The sequence below is a fragment of the Ambystoma mexicanum genome, chromosome 9 (genome assembly GCF_040938575.1).
Source record: "Ambystoma mexicanum isolate Mex_15411 chromosome 9, UKY_AmexF1_1, whole genome shotgun sequence".
Taxonomy (NCBI): domain Eukaryota; kingdom Metazoa; phylum Chordata; class Amphibia; order Caudata; family Ambystomatidae; genus Ambystoma; species Ambystoma mexicanum.
Window position 1 is genome coordinate 50552688 of NC_090931.1, and position 16552 is coordinate 50569239.

The following is a 16552-nucleotide window of genomic DNA, read 5'->3' on the forward strand; positions in this document are numbered from 1 at the left end:
TTTTAGAACACCATTTAGAGGGAGTAACTTAACTTGTTCTACTTGGAGTCCTAAAGCTACTCAAAGATGACCATAGACACAGTAAACTATTTTAGAAGTGCACTAAAGCAATTCAGGGAAAGCGCAACCCAACAGGTGAGTAATTTACCATTATACTCTCCTAACCAACGGAGTGACTTCCGTCAGACAGGTAGACATACTTATTGAAATTAATGTGTCAAAATTACATTTTCAGAAGAGCTGCAGCTATTCAAGGTCCATATAACCTATTGGTATCTAAGCAATTATACAATTTCTGTTAAAGGAATAGATAGTTTAACCAATGTTACTTTTCAGAAGTGTGGGACACAGTTGTACGGTAAGTAGGAACTTTGACTCTTTTAGAAGTGCTCTGAAGAAGTTCAGAGAAAGCATAACCCAATTATACACTTTAAGAATGGCAAAGCTATTCAAGGTAAGTAAGGAACCTATTATACTTTTGAGAGGGTCAATACGCAACTCGCACAAATATCAACTCCAAGACTGTTCTAGAAATGCACTAAAGCAGATCAGGGAAAGCAAACCCCAATAACAAATATTCACAAAGACACAATGGGGGTCATTACAAGTTTGGAGGCAGCCATGGCGCTATTAGCGCCATGGCTGCCTCCAAACCCGGGTCTGAGTCCGGACTCACTGAATGGGAACTTACCGGGTCATTCCAACCTTGGAGGACCCGGTAAGTCCCCATTCAGTAAACCATTCCCCTTTGAGCCCCCATAGGGCTCAATGGAAATGGGGAAGGTGCTAATTCTAATTACGGGCCTGCTAATGGCAGGCCGTTATTTGCTTCAAGGTCCCTTACGGGTCCCGTTAAGAACGGCTGTTCAGACCAGCCGTTCCTGCTGGGACCCGCTAAGGGACCTTGGAATATGGCGGTAGGGGCTTAACGGCACCGCCATCCTTAACGGTGCCGTTAAACCCCTACCGCCATACTCGTAATGACCCCAATGTCTTTCAAGGTGTGTAAATCCTGTTGGTAAGCTTTTCCCCTCATTCACTTTAGAAATGATAACACTACCAAAACCATTACGTTTTAGAAGAGTGAACCCCAAATCAGAGCTAGTAAAATAACTTCTATACCTTTTAAAGGAGCAACAAGCACCTTAAAATTAAGTATACACTTTCAGACACTTTGTAACCTATTCTATTGCAGAGCTACAGTTACAACACTAACTCCTTTACAAGTAAGAACTTTTACACTTGTTATAATTTCAAGACAGAAGCCTTATCATCAAGTCCTTCCATGGTCGATTGCATATGTTTTCCCAGAGGGTGAAGAGAGACCCTAGTGGTCTAGGAGCCAGCTGTAGGCAGGTCAGGATTGGGTTCAGTTGCAGGAAAGTCAGAGTTCCAGAGGATCTCTTCAACAAGTAAGTAATAGCTGCAGAGTTAGTTAAGTGTTCAGGGACTTTCAGGATTCTCACTGTATGCATTCCAACATTAGGCCTGGACAAACTCCCAAACACTCGAATCGCCCACTCAGCCTCACAGGATTCACACAAGAATTAAGGTTAGTATTATCCAAGCCAACGCAGTACCTCCAGCAGAAAGGAAGAGCTTCTGGGTGGATGCCTTCAGGATTCAGCAGCACACGATCTGGTCCTTGGGTTCTTGGTCAGCAGACTGAAGAAATGGACACTGAAGGAAGACTGGTGGCAGTCATTGGTGGGGAGGCTTCCAACAAAGACTACTTTACATTTTCTCACAGCTCTGTGGATTTGGCACCCTTTTACAGGTATCTGATGAAGAACGAATATCACCAGTTGGATTCTCTGCGCTCTTTCGGTCCTGCAATCTGGGGAGGGGACTCTGGGATTTAGACTGCGTCTCTGGAGGTCCAACAGGAGTCCACCAAGTTTCAGGCGAAATCGGACTTCGGAAGACCATGCACCACACTCGGGCTCAAGGTCCCCTGGTATTGGCGTTTTGCAGCCCCGCAAGTTCACAGCACATCTTGAGGTTAGTGGATCTCACCAGCCTCTGGTTAGGAGGACCCCCAGGTTGGTTGGAAGGGTTACATTAGGCTCCAGTTACACAGCAGGCTCTCTGGTCACTGGAAATCGCTACAGATGTATTTTCTTCATCTTCCTCTTCGGATCCAGCTCCAGAGATCGACTTGTTAGCAGCTTCCAGGATTAGAGTGTTTATCAGGAACTGCACCACAACTTCTGCAAACTCTCCCTGCAGTCTACAGAAAGGAGCAGTCTGGCAGCCAGCCACCCAGTGGGAATCCCTGCAGTCTACAGAAAGGAGCAGTCTGGCACCACCCAGTGGGAACTGGTTCTTTTCAGGGAAAGTGAAAGACAAAGGGCTGCAGAATTTTGAACTCCTCTGTCCCTTCCTGCCTTCACAATTACTCTGGAGCCTCGGAGCGGAATTAAAAGGATTCCCACCGAAGACAAAACTTCTGCCAAGAGCTTTCTTTCCTGCCTAGAACGGCAGAAGACGACCTCTGGAACAACAAGCAAATGAGAAATTGTAAAAAAAGGAGGCCACAATTCTAGCAGAATGTTGACCACCCTCCAGTGTATTACCACGGCTGATTTGACAGCCTGCGAGTAAATGACTAAAGGTCATAAAAGTAGTTTCACTGCCACCAGCCAATCAGGTTAACTTGTATTTGTAGCAAAAATGTCACCAGGTAAGTGAGAAAGGGGATACCATAAATCTCCACAGCACTAGACCTAAAATGGGGTGTGCTGGCTCACTATATAACATGTAAAGGGAATGTAAATCCCACTTTACCCAAGTGAAATTACAAAGTGAAGCCCAAAGGGGCAACCCAGTCTAAGCCCAAAAGTTATAGGGAACTATAAATCCAAACACACACTATGGAGAGACATAAAAGGACCACCCATAAAAGAGTAAAAAACTAGTTGAGGCGGGAAAATGATTCCCACTCACCAGGCACAAGGAAAAATAATGACAAAGGGCCTCATTACGACCCAGGCGGACTTCGCGGTGCTAAATGCACCGCGAAGCATGGCGGAAAGCCGCCGATAGCGCCATGGGGGTTGGCGGATTTACCGCCCCATTCCGACCTCGGCGGAGCGGTAAATCCCCAATCCCCATTCTGCCCTTCCCCATTCCCATTTTCGCCCCATAGGGTATAATGGGAGTGGGGAAGGAGTTAATTACGCCACCGTAAAATACGGTGGCGTAATTAACAACGAGGTCCCGTAGCGCCATGGTTTTCTCCGGCTGGTAAAACCAGGCGGAGAAAACCTCCATGGCGCTACGGGAACTCGTAGTATGGCGGAGAGGTACGCCATGCACTACGCTGGCGTAACACCCTCTCCGCCAGGGTCCTAATGAGGCCCAAAGTCCTAGCAAAATGTTCTGGGGTTGACGCAGGTCAGGAAGATTTATCATAATTATCAAAATCTTACCCAACGCTCTGTCCTGCCATCTCTAACTCTGTTCTGCCAGTGCCGTTGCGAGCGGAGTTTTGAGTCCCCTCTTTTTTTCTTACTGGCTCTAGGCCATTCAGAGCAGTAAGGCATAGTTCTAGCTTTTTGCCATCAGCACTTTGAATGATGGACCTTGCAATTCATTTAAATTGTTCTTAACCTAAAACCAGTGTGTGCAGAAAGGTGCCCTGGATGAAGTAGGGTGTTTGTCAATTCTGTCAATGTGACGTAGCTTTCTAAAACCTTTCGAATTAAGACTAATAATATTTACCAATGCAAAACACATTACCAGGAAACTCTCCTTCTAGATACTCCAGTCAGGGTTATCCAATCTGTCGCCCTCCAGATGGTTTGCCCTACAACTCACATCGGTACTAGCCAGCATACTCAAAGTCAGTGGTGAGAGGAACATCTGGAGGTTGGCAAGTTAGCTAACTCTGTGTTCTGACAAAAGGTGCAACATGCGAACCACAGTCGTATCAAGACAGTGTGTGTTCAAAGTACTCAGTTGGTGTCAAGAGAATTATGCACAGACCCTGAAAAAGCACTCGGTAAGGACAACTATAGAGGAGACAAATTCACATCCCAGCCCCTGACTTTCTGTTTGTTTCTGTTGGTGTTTTAAATATTGATAACATGCTGCCTAGTGATTTATGACGCTACAACATACTGCACTGACGGAAAATGTGAAGTTCAGACAAGCGCAGTAAATCCCTGCTCTCCAAGGTCTATGCTGGGGTCCTATGCCCCAAGCTATTGAGAGGGCCCTAATGCTCCTCACACAAAAACACCCTATTTTATAGATTTTATTATTGGTGGGTGTCCCTGAAAACACTTGAGTGACTGAAGTGTTTAGGTTGGATGCAGCGAAAGGTTGTCCTTCTCTGCACCTGTAATGTCTGCTGGTTGCAGTATTTGAGCCATTTCTGGCTAAGGGTTCACAAATATATTGCCTACATTGGCACTTTCATTCAAACTACAAACTACAAATTAGTGTGCTTCATATTCAGAGACACACTTTAGAGGTTGCTTCCCTGATGATGGGGCCCTGATGCCCCGAAACACATAGGACTTTGAACATCACTTGCCTCATTTTTGTTGTTTAATTTTATTGGGCTTGTATAGGCCCACTCCCTGACTTATACGTGTAATACAAGGAAATATGACACACCCCAAGGGGGAATGAGACTAAGAGAACAGGCTGTGAGAGTTGGTCTTCTTTATGTAAAAATTGTCATCCAGAGAACTCTGCTACACGTACAATTGATTATAAGAGCAGAAATCGTCATCAGTGATGTCGGACATGAAGGTTACAAAAGTTTATGATTGGACACAAGCTCGCGTTCCCTATGGACACAAAGGTGCTGCTCCTCCGTGGTTGGCTGCTGGGTTGGCGGGAGGGTGAGCGCCACAAGGTCCATCTGTTTGTGTCCAGGCGGGGTGAGGATCAGGTCGCAGTGAGGTAGGTCGGGCCCTAACTAAGCTAACCTGAGACTACCATCTGACATGTACTGAATAATGATTACTACAGCTCCTTTGAGTATATCATCATACATCTATGAATCGAACACGTATGATTACAACATTATTCATCGGGGCTTAAATGGGGTACCAGTTTAGGGTCGTGGTCAGTAAGATAACATTGGCTACGGGGTGGGTCCAGGTGCATCAAAAAGAGGCTATAAGACATTCTGACATTTGTTAGTTCTACGTTGCAATATACTGTGACAGGGCTCTGGTGTTAGTTGGGGGCACACTGAGGAGGGCTTCCCAGCAGGGTCACACGTCTGGTACATCAAGGCAATACTTCGTAAGGACAGAGGGTTATAGTGGCAGTCATTTTCCAACAGCGGGGGTAAGGCGGCACAGGCAGGTTTGTGGAGACGGATGAGTTACAGGGCGTGGTTCGAGCCAGTTCACACGTAGGACGGTGATCTCAGAGGAAGAGCAAGATGTTACCTTTGTGTATGTGTTGCAAGTATCTCCAGCACAAAGCGTGAGAATGGATCTGCGAGGTTTTTCAGGCACAGTGAAAAAGGTGGGGGCCATGAGCGCGGTGTGCGCTGTGCTGCAGAGGGGAGAGAAGCCTTTTCGTATTATCGCAGTGAGGCCTAGTCCAAAGATGGAAGCCATGTGTCCCGCGCAATAACCTTGCGTCTGCCACTGCCACTGAAACTGCTAGTGTGCATGCGAGCAAATGGAAGCGTCCCCCATCATTGCACTAGCAAGTGGTTTACATCGTGCTGAATGTATGAGGGCGGCCCAAACGACCCCTCACTCCCACACAGTCTCAATAACATCTATTACCCTCAACTTTGAATTTGTGAGATTAATCACTTTGTAGCTACAAGCTATGTTTGTGTATGTTTGACACATTAATATTGAATATTTCACTCCTTCCTTTATTGTGAATTTGAACCTGTTACTTCCTACAGGACTGAAACCCTGAAAAGTGGTTGTCACTTCATTATATTAAAAAAACGTCATTGTTTTCCTGTCTTGAAACTCATTTTATTGTTGCTTTATTTGGATGTTTCAGATTTAGCCTATGCTACCTTGCTACAAGATGTCATATAAGTAAATGCTTTAAATTATTGGAACCATCTTGGGAAGAATGTTCCGAGCAGGTGCAGCCCAGACATTTTCTTTGGTTTTTGATTTTGGGACTCTGGAAGTCCTCATTTTACAAACTGCATCCCCATGTATACCTAATATTTGTATACAAATATATTTTATTTGCTCACAAAGCAAGCTGTCTTCTCTAGCCTAGCGTGTAGTCCCCTTTTCTTGTGTTTTTCATGAGGTTTCTAGGTTCCCATTGGTTCCAGTGCCATGTTCTGCTCTCCCACCAGCATTGCTGCCACGTTACATGCCATTTGGGATGCCATTGACGAAGTCAATGGTTCAACCTCCTGAGGTGGGGCTAGACTCTTTGTGTACCTTTCCTACATCAAACCACTCTAGGAAACGCAACTGGAGACCCAAAAGACACCTCCAGATGTCATCATATCTCAAACATAACTTACCCAGCCAAAATTCTAGTGAGCTAATAAAATCCTAGAGCATGTACACTTATTAGGTCATTCACAATTTGGTTTCAGACCTAAGAAGAGGAACTGAATCGGCATTGCTTTCCAGTTGGGACAACCTCTAAATCACAGGGGGATGACCTCACCTCTGTGGCTATACTGGCCTTTTGACACTGTTAACCACAGTCCCCAAATTAGAAGGCTTGAAGAAACCAGACTCCATAACACAACTCTACAATGGATGAGGTCTTTCTTAAGGACAGAACAGAAATCCACTTGCTAATCTCCTCTCAGTTCCAACCCATAACCCGTTACCTGTGGGGTTCCCCAGGGAGGACGGTCATACAATTGTATGGACTCGCCTGTTAAGTCTGCAGATGATGCAAAAGTCATATACAAAATGACTTGCCTCACACGAATATGCAAACGCAGGGGTCAAAATTGGAATTAATAGAGCAGGAGCTGAAGGTAGCTCCTGGGTGTCAGGATTTTCCTGTGACCAGCAGTTACTCATGACCCAGGAACTATTAAAGGTCGGTCTCATGAATGGAGTGGCCCAGAGGTATGCACCCAAACATGCACATGTAACCACTCTTTCTATGGCTTTGTTGCTCTGCTGCTGGCTGTTGCTGTGGAATCCTCGATCTTTCTAATACTTATTTATATTCTCTTTAAATTGCTTTCCTTTTATTGCTTTTACATTCCTCTTCTTTCAATTCTTCCATCTTGCTGCTACTTCTCATTTGGTCTTTACCGCTACATCATAACTGCCTCTACATCTGTTGCTGCATTCATTCATCTCTGTAACTTTCTCTTTACTGCCACAGCATTTATATTTCTACTGCCGCCTCTTTTTCTGTGATGTAGCCTTGCTTACTTTCACTGCTGCTGTAATCGGGCACAAACGCATAGTATACAACCATCTAACTTCCAAATGAGAAGCCACTTTAACTTGGTGTCCAATACATCTGACCGTTAAATATCTTAAAGGTTTACTAACGCACATTTTATGCAAATTCACAAATACATAGGTGTTGTCAGTTGGGTAAAATTGTGTTGCACCATTTGGCTTAGAGAGCCAAAAGTAGCTGCTGGTCGCTGTCCGAGTCAAGCTAACCAGGCTCTAATAGACCCTACCCAGGAGCTAAATGGCTCCAGGTTCCTGTCGATTGCGAACACTGGAATGGATGATGGCCAACTACCTAAAACTCAACACAGACAAAACAGAAATGATAGTCTCACGCCACTTAAACACCTCCTTGGCCTTTGGAGATGGGTAACTGCCTAAAAAGTATCTGCCGTTTTCAAGATCCTAGGCACACTGATGGGTAGCAGACTGGCAATGGAAACCCAAGTCAACGCAATAGTCAAAAAGTGCTTCTCCCAACTCTTTCTATTAGTTGAAGAATCATCCACGCAAACAGTATTTACCTAGGTATGTCGGACTACCTCACGAAAAACTTCAACAAATCCAAAACACAGCAGCTAGACCCATACTCGACCTCAATGGGCTGGAACCCATAACGCGGCGCTCAGAACACTCCACTAGCTAGCAATGCAAAAAAGATCCAGTTCAAGGCCCCCCGCATCACCCACAGAGCACTTGAAGGTTAAGGAGCAGAAATCCTCTATAACAAAATTTCGAAGGGATTGTGTCCTCCGACGTATTCCTTATCTTAGATATCTCTTTCCAGCTTTGCTGGCCTCGGAAAATCTTTCTCTAGAGGGCGCTGCGTGTCGACGTCCGCCGAGTCGATGTCCCTCGACAGCCGCCGTATCGACGTCATTCTGCCTATAAAGGCCGCGCGCAGCGTCCGTTGCTCAGTTCCGTTTTTCCGTGCTTACTCAGTGCCTCGGAATATCGTTGCTCAGTTTCGTAGAGAATTTATCCTATTTCCTTGAGATATTCGATCCATACTTGATGGCTTCCTCGTCGGAACCGACGACCCCTCGGTCCGGCTTCAAAAAATGCCGAGACTGTGGGAAAAAGATGTCGCTGACTGACCCTCAGAGTTTGTCTGTGGTGTTTGGGAGCTGAACACCATTGTTCGGAGGTGGAGGACTGTATGTCCATGACAGCTAAGGCCCTGAAGGAGCGTAGGGGGAAGCTGGAAAAAGGTAAGACTTCAAAAGTTCTTCTTCCTCGACGAAGTCAAGACATTCGTCTCCTCGTCACCATTCGCGCTCCAGGTCTCGGAGTGGGTCCCATCACTCCTCGAGATCGAAGCACTCGAAGAGGAGACGTCGAAGATCCCCTTCTCCGTCGTCCTCTTCCTCTCTTTCTCCTAAGAGAATTCCTTGCCCCACGAAACATAGTTCCCGGGCTGAATGGGAGGAATTCCGCAAAAATATGATGAGCGTCTTCGAGAAAGCGGCCTTGACCCCCTCGAAGACTGCTGAGAGCGATGCTCTGGTCGAAAGACCCGAAGGTCAAAAACGCTGCGAGTCGCAGTACCCGGCGATGGAAGCTTCTCGAGCGCGTCACGAACCCTCGAGTAAAGCTATGAACTCGAAACCTTCTTCGAAGGTGCCGTCGACGAAGGTTCCGTCGACGCCGTGGTCGGTGTCTTCGACGCCGTTGTCGAAGGGACCTTCGACACACGAGTCTGTCGACTCGACGCCATCTTCGACACCGGCGTCGACGCCAAGGAAAGTCACGGTTGCGGCGCACCCAGTGGCTATCCCCAGGTCCTCGATGACGATGGCGTCGAGATTATCGACTTCCTCGAGCAGAATCCCAATTCTATCGAGGACCTCGAGGCCTCCGCCTTTGTTTTCGACGCCACGCTCGAAGCCTTCGGCGTCGACGACATCGACGTTTTCGAGGCCGATTACAACAAGTTTGGCACCCTCTGCCTTGGAGATGGGTTTCACACCCTTTGTGAGTTCAGACCAATTGAGAACTATGTCCTCAATTATGGAAGAGGGAGAACTATCTGACCAAGAAGAGACATTTGAGTTGCAGGGACCTGCAACCCCAGTTCAAGAGGAGTTATCCTCAGAAGAACGCAGGTTAAAGGATCTCCATGATTCCTTACATGAGGCAAGTGGGTTAGACACTTCCCCTGAGGTGGAGTTCGCGAGGCATGACCCGGGGGAGCATGCTGAAACCCCCTATAGAGCCTTAACGGCCAGGATCACAGAATTTATGGGGTGGTCAACACTTTCACAGGCTTTCCAACAAGATGACCTCACGGATATTCTTGATAAAGGTCCACAGGAGGATCCTGTAGTGCCTTTTCAAAAAGCTCTTCAAAGGAAAATCATGACGAACTGGGAAACCCCAGATGTCGTCCCGGCAGTAAATAAAAAACTGTCTACTAAATACAGGGTATCTTCTGCAGACCCGGAGGTTTTGTCAAAACACCCATCCCCAGAAAGTCTGGTGGTACAGGCAGCATATTCTACTGACATCAAGACTGCTTACCCTACCGTCCCACAGGACAGGGACGATAAGAAATATGATGCCATGGCAAAGAAAGTTTTTTTCGCCATTTAGCATGGCGTTAAAATCTATTAATGCTCCTTGCGCCCTGGCTAGATTCAGCCATACACTTTGGGAGTGTGCTTCTACAGCGGCTGACTGCATCCCGGAGGGAGAAGTAAGGGAGGCATTCCTAAATATCATACAGGACGGTAAAGACGCTATGTGCGAATCCCTCCAGACGGGCATTGATTCGGCTGACCGTATCAGCAGAGCAATGGCGGCAAGTACAACAACCAGGAGATTCGCTTGGTTGAGAAAGTCTGATTTTGCCCCAGATGTGCAAGCCAGGCTCTTGAACATGCCATTCGATGGCTCTTCTTTGTTTGGGAAAAAGGCGGATGACAGTTTAGAAAAACTGCAAACGTCAAAGGCAGCAGCAAAATCCCTAGGCGCTGCAATCCGTCAGACACCTTTTCGTCCCACAGGAACCTCTGCAAGAGGCAAGTCCTTCCGCTTCTACTCCGCATTCGGAAGAGGTAGAGGACGACCGGCTCAAAGGGGACAAAGAAGAACTACCCGAGGTGGACGGGGTAGATATTCAAAAGCCGCAGCAACAGCAGGTGCCTCTTTACCATCGGCATCTGCATCAGCCGCCCCAAAACCACTCTGAGGACTTCCCTCACAAGACACCTGTAGGAGGCAGGTTAACTCAACATCTGGCGGAATGGCAGGCTATCACGTCAGATGCTTGGGCATTGGAGACAGTTGCCCAAGGTTACTGCCTGACTCTCCTACGCATACCTCAGAGTCATCCACCGGGGATCAGCTCTCAAAAAGCTCCAGATCCGCTCCTCTTGCAGGAAATTTTAGACCTGCTAAAGAAAGGTGCAATAGAACCGGTACCTGTAGCGGAGAGGAACAAGAGCTGGTTACTCCCCTTACTTTCTCATTCCAAAGAAAGACAGAGGACTGAGACCCATCTTGGACTTGCAAGAATTGAACAAATTCCTCAGGAAAGACAAATTCAAGATGGTAACTCTTTCTCAGATCCTTCGGGCCCTTCAGTTCCAGGACGCGTTGGTATCCATGGACCTTCAGGACGCTTATTTCCATGTGCCTATCCATCTCAAACACAGGAAATACCTGAGGTTCGCAATTGGCAACTCTCATTATCAATTTCGAATGCTGCCATTTGGGCTGACCTCCGCCCCGAGGGTCTTCACCAAGTTAATGTCGGTAGTGGCTGCAAGTCTAAGGAGGGAAGGGATTCACGTCTACCCCTACCTGGACGATTGGTTGATCAGGGCTGTATCTTCCGAACAAGCTCAGATCCAGCTAAATCGCGTTTGCCACTCCCTTCACAGACTGGGCTTCTCCCTCAATTTAAAGAAGTCACAAATGATACCATCGCAGAGACTCCAGTTCATCGGAGCGATCCTGGACACTTCCCTGGGAAAAGCCTCGCCACCATAGGTGAGGGCTCAAGATATTCTACAGATGGTTACCAAGTTCCAAAATACCCAACGTCTCCCAGCCTTCAACTTTTTGAGGTTGCTAGGCCTCATGGCATCCTGCATTTTCCTAGTGCCAGAGGCTCGCCTGAGAATGAGATCCCTCCAGTGGGCCCTGAGAACTCAGTGGTCACAATTCTCAGGAAGAATGACAGATCTTCTTCAGGTTCCCGACAGGGGAGCTCGAGACCTTCAGTGGTGGGCCTGTCAGGAGAACATTCTGAAAGGAGAACAGTTTTGGCAACCCTGGCCGGAGATAACAGTAGTCACGATGCCTCACTCACGGGGTGGGGAGCCCACGCCAACGACTTGACCATCAGCGGTCGTTGGTCTCCATCGGAGTCCAGACTACATATCAACCTGTTAGAGCTGAGGGCCATCAGACTTGCGCTGAAGGCGTTCCTGTCATCTGTACAAGGGAAGAATGTCCTGATAATGACGGAGAACACAGTGGCCATGCATTACCTCAACAAAAGAGGAGGCGTAGGATCACTACCTCTGTGCAGAGAGGCGATGCAGCTCTGGTTTTGGGCAATCCAAGAAGGAATCTCTCTATCGGCAGTTCACCTAGCCGGAGAGAAGAACTTGACAGCGGACGCTCTGAGCAGGCAGAGCACAGTCTCCCACGAGTGGGAACTAGCTCAGGAAGTCCTTCAAGAGATCTTCGCCCTTTGGGGAACCCCTCAGGTGGATCTGTTCGCCACCAGTGTCAACAGGAAGTGCGATCTGTTCTGTTCAAGGGAATTTCCCCCGAGAGGAGCTCTGGGAGACGCGTTCATAGTGGACTGGGAGTTTCCGCTTCTGTACGCGTTCCCACCGGTCCCTGTCATTCCTCAAATGATCAGGAGGTTGAGAAGATTCCGGAAAACCATGATCCTAATTGCCCCGGATTGGGCCAGGAGAACGTGGTACCCGGACCTTCTAGACTTGTCCATCTGCCCTCCAATTCGACTTCCACTCAGAGAGAATCTACTCTCACAGAAGGGAGGTCAGGTTCTCCATCCAGACATCAAAACCCTCAACCTTCACGCTTGGCTTCTGAAAGGCTGAGGTACAAGGATTGGGACCTCCCTGATGATGTTATGGAGGTGTTGCTTTCGGCAAGGAGGCCAGCAACAAAGTCTTTATACCGCTGCCGTTGGAACAGATTTTGCAGCTGGTGTAGAGAAAAGAATATCTACCCCTTTTCATGTGGTACACCAATAGTTTTGTCCTTCCTACTCTATTTGGCGAATTCAGGCCTTCAAGTTGGCACCATTAAGGGCTATTTCGCAGCGCTATCCATCTTTAAGCGCACTGCGGAAGAACCATCCTATTTCAAGTTACCCTTGGTAATACAGTTTCTAAAGGGGTTAACTAACGTTTATCCCCCAAGACCATTCCAGGTTCCCCTATGGGATTTAAACTTAGTCCTAACTTTCCTGATGGGCACACCTTTCGAACCACTCCATTCTTGTTCGTTAAGATTTCTTACCCTTAAAACTGTTTTATTAATAGCACTTACATCTGCTAGAAGGGTGAGTGAGTTACAAGCTCTTTCTTGTAACCCCCCTCATACAATCTTTCACAAAGACAAAGTTGTCCTGCAAGTGAAGCCTAATTTCCTCCCAAAGGTGGTTTCTGAATTCCATATCACTCAGAAGATTACCCTTCCATCTTTCTATCCTCCTCCTCATCCGGGGAACGAGGAAGAGAGGTTACACAGGCTGGACCCAAGAAGGGCTTTAAGTTTTTACATCAGTCGTCTGGCTAGGATAAGACAGGCAGACCAGCTGTTTGTAGGCTACGCAGGTCACCAGCTGGGTTACCGATAACTAAGCAGACCATTTTCAGATGGATCATTCTAGCCATTTTGGAATGTTATAAACTGGCAGGAAAAGAGCCCCCTCAAAATCTTAGGGCTCATTCGACCAGAGGTATTGCAGCTTCATCGGCCCTCAAAAGAGGAGTGCCGGTTAAAGACATATGTGCGGCTGCCACATGGTCGTCAGTCCATACCTTTACACGGTTTTACAACTTGGATTCCTCCTTCAGTCAAGAGACTAGGTTTGGAAGGGCAGTATTGCACTCTATTCATCAATAAAAGGAAGCATGAAGTCAGTACTCCCACCTCCAATAACAGAATACTGCTATGGGAGCCTATCTAAGATAAGGAATACGTCGGAGGACACAATCCCTTCGAAGAACAAGTTACTTCTTACCTTGTAACGTTCTTTCGATGGGATGTTCCTCCGACGTATTCCTTATCGACCCTCCCATCCATCCCCGCAGTACTACTTCCCTTGTTGTTGCAGCTTACGCTCCTTCAGGGTGATTAGTCTAGTCCAGAAAGAATAATTGTGGGCTACAAAACGGAACTGAGCAACGGACGCTGCGCGCGGCCTTTATAGGCAGGATGACGTCGATACGGCGGCTGTCGAGGGACATCGACTCGGCGGACGTCGACGCGAAGCGCCCTCTAGAGAAAATTTTTCCGAGGCCAGCAAAGCTGGAAAGAGATATCTAAGATAAGGAATACGTCGGAGGAACATCCCATCGAAAGAACGTTACAAGGTAACAAGTAACTTGTTCTTCTCTTAACCAACCAACTAGAGACCTAGTTTCAAGAAACTACAAACTATTAGAAACTAGAATATTTTTAGAAAGAGAAGCAGAGTTGTCATGATGCCTACCTCCAAGGAGCCAGGTCCGACCCAGCAACCCCAGAGGCAGGCATCATTCCCCCCAGGGAAGTGCCAGTGGGCCCAAGCTGGGGCCCTTTGGACACAGTCCTGGCGCCCTAGGCGCCAGGCTCATGTTGGACCCCTGTCCTGGCGCCTTAGGCGCCAGGCTCATAAAGCTAGACATGTGTTCAAGTGTTTTAATGTGCACTTACCTGATGCAGACCATGCTGCTACATCCAGGCCCTCTTGAGGCCTGAATGGAACTACTTTACCTGTGGGACTACTTTCCACCTGGGTGTGGTCGGGGAAGGATACATACCTGATCGGTGGAAGGGTACATGCCTGGAACTTCTTCCAAAGCTATTTAAACCACGCCCGATCAGCAACTCACGCTTCGCGTTGTTCTGCTCCTCGCAGCTGGACGCTCACTGTGTCAGCTCCTGCATCTGGACTTCAGCCACGCCTGTCAGCATCCTGGGTCGCCTGCAAAAGGAGATAAGGGGGAATTGGAGAGAAAGAAGACCTTACCTGTTAAAACTGCATCACGGGGACATCACACCGACGATCCTGAAAGGGAAGACATCATTTTAAAAGCATTTCGTTTCGATCGCTGCAGCGCTGCATTTCACTCACCTTTCCTGGGCGTCTCCATCTTCAGCAGCGATCATCCGGATCCGCACCCACTTCCCAGAGCCTAGAGAGAAAAGACAAGAAGACAAGGTGAGAGAAGGAAGGGAAAAAGGAAAAGCTCAGTTTCCTTCTAAGACTTACCTGTTGGGTCATTCCCATTTCATTTTGGGTCCTGCCGCTTCCAGGCATTCCGGACCCCGGCCCAATGGGGAAAAAAGACAGACATTGAATGAGCGAATGCAAAGACATTACCTGAACGCTCATCCAGAACTTACACTTCGGGTCGGCGCCATATCTCCGGCATTCCGAACCCCGGCCCCTAAGGGGAAAAAGATATAAGCATTAGCGCTTGCTGCAATAAGACAATGAACATTATTATTAAGCTTGAACTTTTGAACTTGCAACAGAACTCTTACAGCGCCTCACCTGAATAGTCAAGCTTATATGGAACTCCCATCAAACCTCAATCCAGTGAAGTAACTGGGTTTCAACGCGCCCCTGCATCAGAAGCAGGATGGAGAACTCATCCTTCCAAACCCTAAGGTGAGACTTCACGGGGGAATCGTGGAAGGGTATCGAGGAGGGTTGGAAGGGAGTGGGAGGCTTGAGCATTATTCCGTCAGTAGGTAATACTCCCTTTTCACGCACAGGGGAATATTCCTGCGAGCCAGAAAAGCCAGAGTAGAGGGGCCCTTCCTGTCCATCATCAGAGTCGTGCGCTTCACCATTGAAGAAGCATCAGCACTCGAAGCCAGACCTGCGCCTCCGTGGGAATCAGGTGAGCGTGACAGAACGCGAAGCCTACCCACAATCTCCCACCCGGGCGCTATGGAGACTTCCGAGACAGATCAGCTGGCCCAGCTTTTGGGGGAATTACGGGCAGAAGTGCACTCAGCCCGCCAGGAGACTAACGCTCTCAAAGAGAACTGATCCTATCCAAGGAGAGAACTGATGACCTGGCCAAAAGGTTATTGCAGGCCCAGGCAGGGCACACTCCTTTATCTAATTCCGGAGGTACTTCCACATCAATGGGTTTGAATAACCCGGTACAAATCAATCTACCTGGACACATGCCTTTGGCCCTGCCTGAACGTTTTGCGGGGGATCCCAAGAAATATGCCGTCTTTATGAACCAATGTCGTTTACACTTTCTATGCAGACCCGGGGCCTTCCCTAACGACCAGACCAAGGTAGCCTTTATACTATCTTACCTCAGTGGCAGTGCTGCCGATTGGTCTATTCCATTGGTAAATCGGGATGATCCAATTCTCCAGGATTTTCAGGGCTTCCAGGCCAGCATGGAAAGATTGTTTGCTCGACACTCTCAAGGACAGGCCCTTGATAACGAACTGCTATCCTTACGACAAGGTAATCAGGATCTCCTGTCCTACGTTGCCACCTTTAATAGACTGGTTGTGGAAACTGGATGGCCAGAAAACAAAAGGATCACATTGTTTCATCGAGGCCTGCGCGGAGAGCTTAAGGATGTTCTAGCTCAGATAGTAGATCCACCCCAGGTCTGCACAGACTACATAGACTTGGTGGTTCAACTTGATCACAGACTTCAAAATAGAAAAGCAGATCGGTTCAAGTACGAAACCAGAGTACCGATCAAAACCCACGCTAACTCCAAGAGTACCGACGTATCCGAACCTATGCAAATCGGCGATTTTAAAGGACCATTAACGCAGAAGGAACGAGAGAGAAGGTGGCAAATGCAACTTTGTCTGTACTGCGGGACTTCCGGTCACTTTCTTCGAAATTGTCCGGTTAAACCACCTAAGAAGGTGGTTGGAGCCACTGATAACGATTTATTGACACCTGATTCGGGAAACGACCT

The 16552-nt window shown here is 47.7% G+C and overlaps 1 protein-coding gene across 1 annotated transcript in view; it reads left to right on the forward strand.

Moving 5' to 3' along the window:
• Positions 1–16552, forward strand: part of SNX19 (sorting nexin 19) — a 310682-nt gene that overhangs the window by 158361 nt on the left and 135769 nt on the right. The gene's annotated exons all lie outside the window — the stretch shown is intronic.